The sequence below is a fragment of the Oncorhynchus clarkii genome, chromosome 6 (genome assembly GCF_045791955.1).
Source record: "Oncorhynchus clarkii lewisi isolate Uvic-CL-2024 chromosome 6, UVic_Ocla_1.0, whole genome shotgun sequence".
NCBI classification, from domain to species: domain Eukaryota; kingdom Metazoa; phylum Chordata; class Actinopteri; order Salmoniformes; family Salmonidae; genus Oncorhynchus; species Oncorhynchus clarkii.
In genome coordinates, this window is record NC_092152.1 from 41,321,579 (window position 1) to 41,329,518 (window position 7,940).

Consider the following 7,940-nt stretch of genomic DNA (forward strand, 5'->3'; position numbering starts at 1 on the left):
CCGGTAAAATCAATTCCGGTTGCATGGATGGTCATCATCCCTGGCACACACTTTCATGTTTCCAGGAATAAGGACTAGAAAATGCTATAACGATGAAAAAGTGCTTGGATTAGGCTATTGAGCAAATCTGTCAATTCAGAGAATCCCTACAAGTAAGTAAATTCAATGATCTGACTGTATACAATGACGACATGTATAAGTTCATTAATGTGCATACATGCACACGCTCAATGCTTAAAGGCCCAGTGCAAGCAAAAACTGGATTTGTCCTGTATTTATACATATTTCCACACTATGAGGTTGGAATAATACTACAGAATTGTGAAAAGCATGATAATTCCCTTTTAGTGTGAGAGCGACAGTCCATAAGCGCAGACAAAGGATATCAAGGATCTGATAATATTCTGTATGGAGGAATGGTCTAACATCACTCCCAATGTGTTCTCCAATCTCATAAAACATTTTAGAAAAAGGCTCAGTTCTGTTATCCTTGCAAGGTGAAAATGACTTGCTACAAAATCTCTTTCTCAGAGACTTCCCAATTTTCTTCACACAATATAACTCAGTATTTGAAATATTTAGTTTATACAGGCATGTTTGCTAACCTTTATCAAGGGTGTCAATCATTTCTGAGCCCTCTGTACTAATGGTCTTATTTCTGACACAGCAAAGAAGTCATGTTTTTGTTCTTCAATTCTAGCTGTACATCAATTTGACCAGCAGAGGGCAGTGAATGCTAGGGAATAATAATGGATGTCTAAAAGACCTGCCGCTGCTCGGATTCTCAATGTGAGTCCCCAGCAGACTAGTGATTGGGGAAGAAATAGATAGTTACATATCGGGATATTGCTTTTTAAGATATATCGTATCATTTTGACAATATCGCAATATTATTTGCTGCTAGTTGGCTGTACCTGGACCAAACAGTAAACTAGTTTTCCCATGGCTTTCTCCTATCCCTCTGCAGCAGACATATGGTGAGCAAAATTTGGAACATCGAATTGCAATAAAATCACAGTATTGAATCGGAATACATTGAATCATGAGAATCGCAATACGTTTTGCATCGGCACCTAAGTATCATGATAATATGGTATCGTGAGGTCCCTGGCAATTCCCAGCCCTACAGCAGACTCATAGCTCTACCAGCCCTGCCTTCTCGCTCTCTCTCCCTCTATCTCTCTCCCTCTCTCTTTCTTCGTACACACAGCCACAAGCAGGTGTCTGGTTATGTGTGCTGCAGCCCCACAGCAGATGTTGACAGAATGCACATGTTCAAACACACAAAAACATGCACCTGGATGACTAACAGCTAGGTTGTTATTGAAAATTACAATTTGTTTTCAAGTGACCTACCTAGCTAACCTAAAGGTTTGCAGTGAAGAGAAAACGATTTCTGTAACGCAAGTGCACCAAGAGCGTTTTAACCCAGAAATACACATTTAACTAAATGCTAGATCATTTAATTGCACAGTTGCCTACTTAGAATCCAAACCTAGTAATTGGAAGTTACCTCACACCTCAGTATTGGCTGTTGGCCATTAGCTCAACATGTTTGTAGGGGATGTTTGCTATGCCTGTCTATGTTTGTTGTTTTATAGGGACTAAAGCCGACTCCTCCTTTGTGTTATGGGGGCATATCCTGTGTTATGGTGACATATCCTGTGTTTAGATGATTTTTATCAGTAAGTGTGCATGTGCAGTGTGCTCCATGAAGCATCGGTAACCAAGGAACAGAGCCACCCAGGTACAATCTTTGACATTGTATCAAACAGCCCCAAATATAATGACGCAACACAAAGTAGTTTGATAAGGGCTCTTGGTATGTTTGCCAATGGTAAGTGCTCCACTGAAAACAATTTAAGTAATTCAATCAAGGACAAAGTATGTCTGTCTGACTTTTCCAATGGGGGTAAATACAGTTGACAGACCCATCGGTTGCCAAGTTGTCTGTCCTACGTTTTGCAGTTGTTGTTGTTGCTGTTGCGCTACCACTGTAAGGATCTCGTGCAAAATAAATAGTTGTATCATTCATGTTACACGATGGAGGACATGTTATACAATATGACAGGTCTTATATGATTATTTAGAGGAGACAGTGATGTTGCAACAGGTACATAAGTGACAGCTACATAACATCAGCGCTGAACAGTTCCTCAGCAGAGTTTCCGTGGCCACTGCATCAACAACAGGCCACACAGGGCCAGTAACATGATATTGCCTGACTGAAAAGGACACCTCTGAAGGCACGAGGGTTCCATCTCGGTGTTGTTCTTCCTTCGGTGTGTCAGACGACTTTCCGTTCCACTGCTGCCCCTGCAGGGGGACAGGGTCACGTGGGGCTGGAATGTGGAATGCAGCGAGTGGCGTTCCAGAGTGGCAGAATGCCCCTCTGTGACATCATCAGACTGCTGACTGACCACTGAGGGGCGGCACAGAGGGGTTTATCTTTATCTTTGGAGCTGCTTTTCAAGCTGCCGCCAGCTAGGGGGGGGGGGGGGGGACAGAATGTGTAGAATGGATAGGTGGTGTATCATAGATCCCCATGGGGTTTGAAGTTTGACTTCATACCAGTCAAATGGCATCCTGTGTGCTTTTTTTGGGGGGGGGGGGGGGGGGGTGATTACTTATCGCTCTTCTCAACCCAATTTTTGTATGCGACAATGCATTAGTTGCATTGCACGATTTGTATGCGACAATGCATTAGTTGCATTGCACGATTTTAGGAAGCTCAGTAGTCACTTCTTATTTCCTCTATTGTAATGCCAGCATAGCATGCCTATCTCGCACGCATCTCTTTCTCCCTTCCGGATCCCACAGCATCAGAAGTGAATTACATAAAGCGTTTATATTACTCTGGTCTAGTGCTGTAAGCTGATACGGCCCTGGACCAATCTTTACTGAAGCTCACCCAATGGGAGCCTGGGAGGTGTAGATCACACAACCCCAATCAGGCTTTTATTCCACAGACCTCTCAGAAATATATACATATGTGTGAGTGTGTGAGTGAATGAGTGAGAGAGTGAGAGAGACCTGGGATGCCACTGTCAGAGACTAGTCAAGGTGGTGGATGACCTCAGAATGAACACTGACGCTAAAAAGCTCTCTGTCTAAGTGCAGAATTTGACACTAAAGATCATGATATCCTCATGAACAGACTCCAAAATTGGGTTGGCCTCACAGGCTCAGCACTAAACTGGTGTAGGACTTATCTGACAAATAGATCCTATTGTATTGCACTAGGTGAGCATGTATCTATCTCATGTGGTGTCCCTCAAGGTTAGATTTGATCCTATATCATTTAGTCTATACATGTTACCCCTTGGTAGTGTTATTAGGAAGCATGGTGTAAATGTTCTAAATGCTATATTGATGATGCACATCTGTATAGACCCTGGTTAAATGTATCACTGGCATAAATATATTGATGGCACAAGACTTACAACAGCTAAAAAGGCAAAACCAAGGTTCTGGTTATTGTTGCTAAGGCCCATAGAGAGAAACTGACGGCACATATACATTATCTGGCACTAGATACATCCCACCAGGCTAAAACCTAGCTGGGATTTTAGACTCTGTCATACACTGTCATACACTATGAAATGTGACCAAATGGCCTTTTTATAACCTAGGAAATATTGCCAAAGTGTATCCGTTTCTCTGCCAGGCCAACACTGAGACTCATGCATGGTTTTATTACTAGCAGGCTTTATTGCTGCAATAGTCTCCTGTCTGGTCTCCCCCCCAAAAAACATTAGCCAACTTCAACTGATTCAGAATGCAGACCAGAAAGAGAGCTCAGGGCTCCTGAGTGGCCCAGCTGTCTTAGACACTGCATCTCCGTGCTAGAGGCATCACTACAGACCCTGGTTCGATTCCAGGCTGTATCACAACTGGCTATGATTGGGAGTCCCATAGGGGGGGGGCGCACAATCGGCCCAGCGTTGTCTGGGTTAGGGTTAAGCCGGGGTATGTAGTCATTGTAAATAAGAATTTGTTCTTAACCGACTTGCCTAGTTAAATAAAAACACCTATTTGTAAGTCTCTGCATTGGTTGCATGTTAGTTTTAGAGTTTTTTTAAGCACTACATGGCCTGGCACCCAAATACATGTCTGATATGCTTTTAAGGTATGTGCCCGGTTGGTCCCTCAAATCTTCTGCCACTGGTCTTTTAGTTGTTCCAAAAAGGACAGCCTTTTGGGGAGGCTCATCTGTCGCTATGGTTCTGGCATTTGGAGCAGCCTGCCAGAGGATCTGAGGGCCTCAGAAATGTTTGACACTTAAGAAAAATCTTAACAGCTTTTTAGCTTTGCTTTTAAGACTAGAAGCGCAGAGACAGTAATTTTTACTGCATATGAATTTAAAAATAAAAATATGTTGTTTTTAGAATTTTGATATCACAAACTGAATGGGTTATAAGCAGTTTTAGGAGGACATGTCATTTTCTTGCTGGGTGTGCCAAAAAGTGACTTTTTCCAAATCCTCTTAGAGTCATTTGCAAGTATTGATGTTGTGATTTCTATATAGTATCAGAAAGAGCAGATTGAGGTTTCTAAAACACTTACCTTAGCCAAATAGATGATATTACAAAATATTAAATGTTCCAAGAATAACAGCGAGCAGATCACCTACAGTACAATTAGATAATGAAAATGCAATATTACATTTTTCACATGTATTTTTCCATAAGATTTTTTGTTGTTGAAAATATTAGATTTTAGATGTAAATGAAAAATGTGTTTTTTTTTGCAAAATGCTATATCCATTGTTAAGCTGGAATATAATGTTTGTATCCTGTATATTTGACTGTGATACTGTATGTGGTTGGTCTCACCTAGCTATCTTAAGATGAATGTACTTACTGTAGGTCACTCTGGATAAGATAATCTGTTGACTGAAGTGTAAAATGTTTCACATACAGATCTCATATTACAGTATTTAATAATCATTTAAAAGGATACAGTACCAATCAAGTTTGGACACCTACTCATTGAAGGGTTTTTCTTTATTTTTTTTATTATTATCTACATTGTAGAATAATAGTGAAGACATCATAACTATGAAATAACACATGGAATCATGTAGTAACCAAAAAAAAGGGTTAAACATTATTTTAGAATATTCAACGTAGCCACGCATTGCCTTGATTACCGTTTTGCACAACATTAGATCAGGTTATTGGTTACTGTTTGTTTACAACATTGCAATGTTGAATCTACATAAACCAAATCACATATAACTTTAAATAAACTTGATTCTCACAGAGAACTAAACATAATAAATGTAGTAAACATACTAAACAACATGTATTCAATGTCTTAATGCAATACAACTTAAAATGATCATCATGCTAAAGAAGAAAGGAGCAAAGACTGCATATTGTTTGACATTTTTATGTAGCTACAACATTTACATGTGAACACAATGGGGATGTTGACCTTATGATGTTTAAAGGGGCAACTACTGAATTTACATGAGCCAAGTGATACATGAGCAATAGCTTTCAACTATTGAAAGTTTAAAAGATAAGATTTAATAATTAAAACATCAAAAACTAAATGAAACCCAGTTCAGAACGATTGCCTTTTTGAGTGAACTTTGAAGATGGCGGCCCTATGGAAGTCTTTCATCCAAAATGCATGCACTGAAACAGTCAGAAAACACTAAACAAAATGAGGATACTGAAAACATTTTCTATTTTGGCATCTTAAAAAGGTAGACTCAGCGGCTAATGGGAGAGTTTAGCCTTGTAAAAATGCGGTCAGCTCCTCCCAATATAGCAAGATAGAGCGTTGGGCCAGTAACCGAACGGTTGCTGGTTTGTATCCCCGAGCTGTAGTTCCGCCAACTGAACAAGGCAGTTGGCCCACTGTTCCCCGGTAGGCCGTCATTGTAAATAAGAATTTGTTCTTAAATGACTTGCCTAGTTAAATAAATGATACATACATTTTTAAAAAGCTGTTAAAGTTGCCTTGATGTTGCTATGCTTCTCACTGAAACTGGCATTCCATATATTTTTCAGCAAGGAAACAATGTATATAAACAAATGATGGAGCTAGCATAAACTAGGCCTACTAAATCTACCTTTAAATTGTGTGGCCAACTGTTCCACAGTACACAATATTTTGCTCCAGCCAAGCCTCAACACAATTGTATCAAACTGATTATGATATTAAATCTAGACTGGGGACTTCATCACTAAGAAGTTGTCTAATAGTTGTCTCTTCTTCCTGACTCAGGTGTATTAGGCGTGGGTGTAAGAAAAGCAACATAAAATGTAGTTATCCCTAATATGGAAATTCATATTTTTCCCGAAAAGAATGATTGTTAACTTACATCTCAAAGCCAAGCATGCAAGAAGTGGCACCTGTTCCGCACATCTCTCTGTCCTCGGGTAGATTGAAGGCCTCAATCTTGGTTTTTGCCTTGTAACTGATTGCTTCTAGAAAGAGAGAAAGAACAACACATGATGAAGATGAGCTAGCTACTAGTTTAAAGCAATGAAAGATCTAATTGCTACAAAGAAGGAATGTATGGGCTACATTTATGAAAACAATGCATGCATTTGCTTACCATGCTTATAGACACAAATGTATCGCTCAAAGAGGGTTGATGCATCCTCCTCCCAATACAGCATTTTCCAACACCACAGGTAGGGGAAGGGTAGCCATCTGCAAGAGTCGAAAATATCATAACCTTAGTTAGCCAAGTAGCTAACCGAGCAGCTAGCCAAGTAGCTAGCTAAGCAGTTAGACAAGCAGTGGCGCTGACATATTGAAACTCAAAGTGTTTCACTATCCCATAAAGCATGACATTGTTAACTAGGCATCAATGAGCTAACATTTTTTAATTCATTAAGAAGTTGAATTAATAAGTTAGACACTCACTGGCAAACTTTGATAGGTAGCTTGCTAGATTTCTTAGTTTCCATTTTCCAACAGATTTTTCGAATCCCCCTGATTGGTCGTCAACTGGTCTTAAAACGCATGTTTTCACCAGAAGCCGTTTCTGGTAACGTGGCAATAAATATTGTTGCCACAGATTGAAATAGAATCTTGAGAGAATTTTTTGTCAGAAGAAAAAAAACTCTGGCGAACTGTTTGCCACTAGAATACATATTATTGTTGAAAAAGGTTTGCTGCAGATTCACCATTATTGGCAAACTTCTGGCAACATTTTTTTGACACACTTGCAGGAAGTTTCATGTTTATAAGGGAAGTGATAGATTTTCAACAAATACATCTCTGTCATTTAACCGCCTCATGCCATGAGTTGATAGCGAAAAAACACAACAATCCCGACGGTTTTAAGTGTTGTCTTAGCCATATTATCTACTTTATTTATTTTATCAATTTTGCTGCATCAGTCTCTCATTTCTACAGTTATTTTACTATTGTTTTACTATTTGAATTGATCTCTTAATTCATTTTTATTCATGTCTACCATCGCTTTATATTTGCATAGAAACATATGGCGTTTTATCTTTCTCACCTTTTATTATTTTATTGGTTAAGCACATTAAAATGCATTTGTCGTGAAAAAATGTGCCATATAAAGAACGTTTGAGTTGATATTTAACACAGGTGAACTTCCTGCCTGGGGAACAAAGCACCTGTTACCTGTATGCAAACCAGAAATGTCATCGAGTCGTTTACAGTAAGAGGAAAGACAGAGCGAGAGTCTCAGAACTAAGTACCTGTTTATTGCTTCCCTGCCAGGAATGTACATAGGCATGGCATACAGTAAAGTATTCGGTCTTACAATAGCCATTAGCAGACAGTGGACACAGGCTCTGGAGGACTTGAGTTTGACACCCCTGGCCTATATACTGCAACCATTTCAATTTACCAGACCTCTTGTTTGGAGTTAACTTTTAATCTGAGACTGGTTTAGATCTGGAAAACTCTAGCCAATCAAATACATGAATTTATCAGTTGAG

At 39.4% G+C, this 7,940-nt stretch overlaps 1 long non-coding RNA gene across 1 annotated transcript; it reads right to left on the reverse strand.

Moving 5' to 3' along the window:
- Positions 1 to 5,380: 5,380 nt before the first annotated feature.
- LOC139412079 (uncharacterized) lies at positions 5,381 to 7,105 on the reverse strand. Its single transcript, XR_011634663.1, has 3 exons — positions 6,889 to 7,105; positions 6,575 to 6,672; positions 5,381 to 6,443 (listed from the first exon to the last, which is right to left on the reverse strand). It is a non-coding gene; the product is annotated as an uncharacterized lncRNA (long non-coding RNA).
- Positions 7,106 to 7,940: the final 835 nt, after the last annotated feature.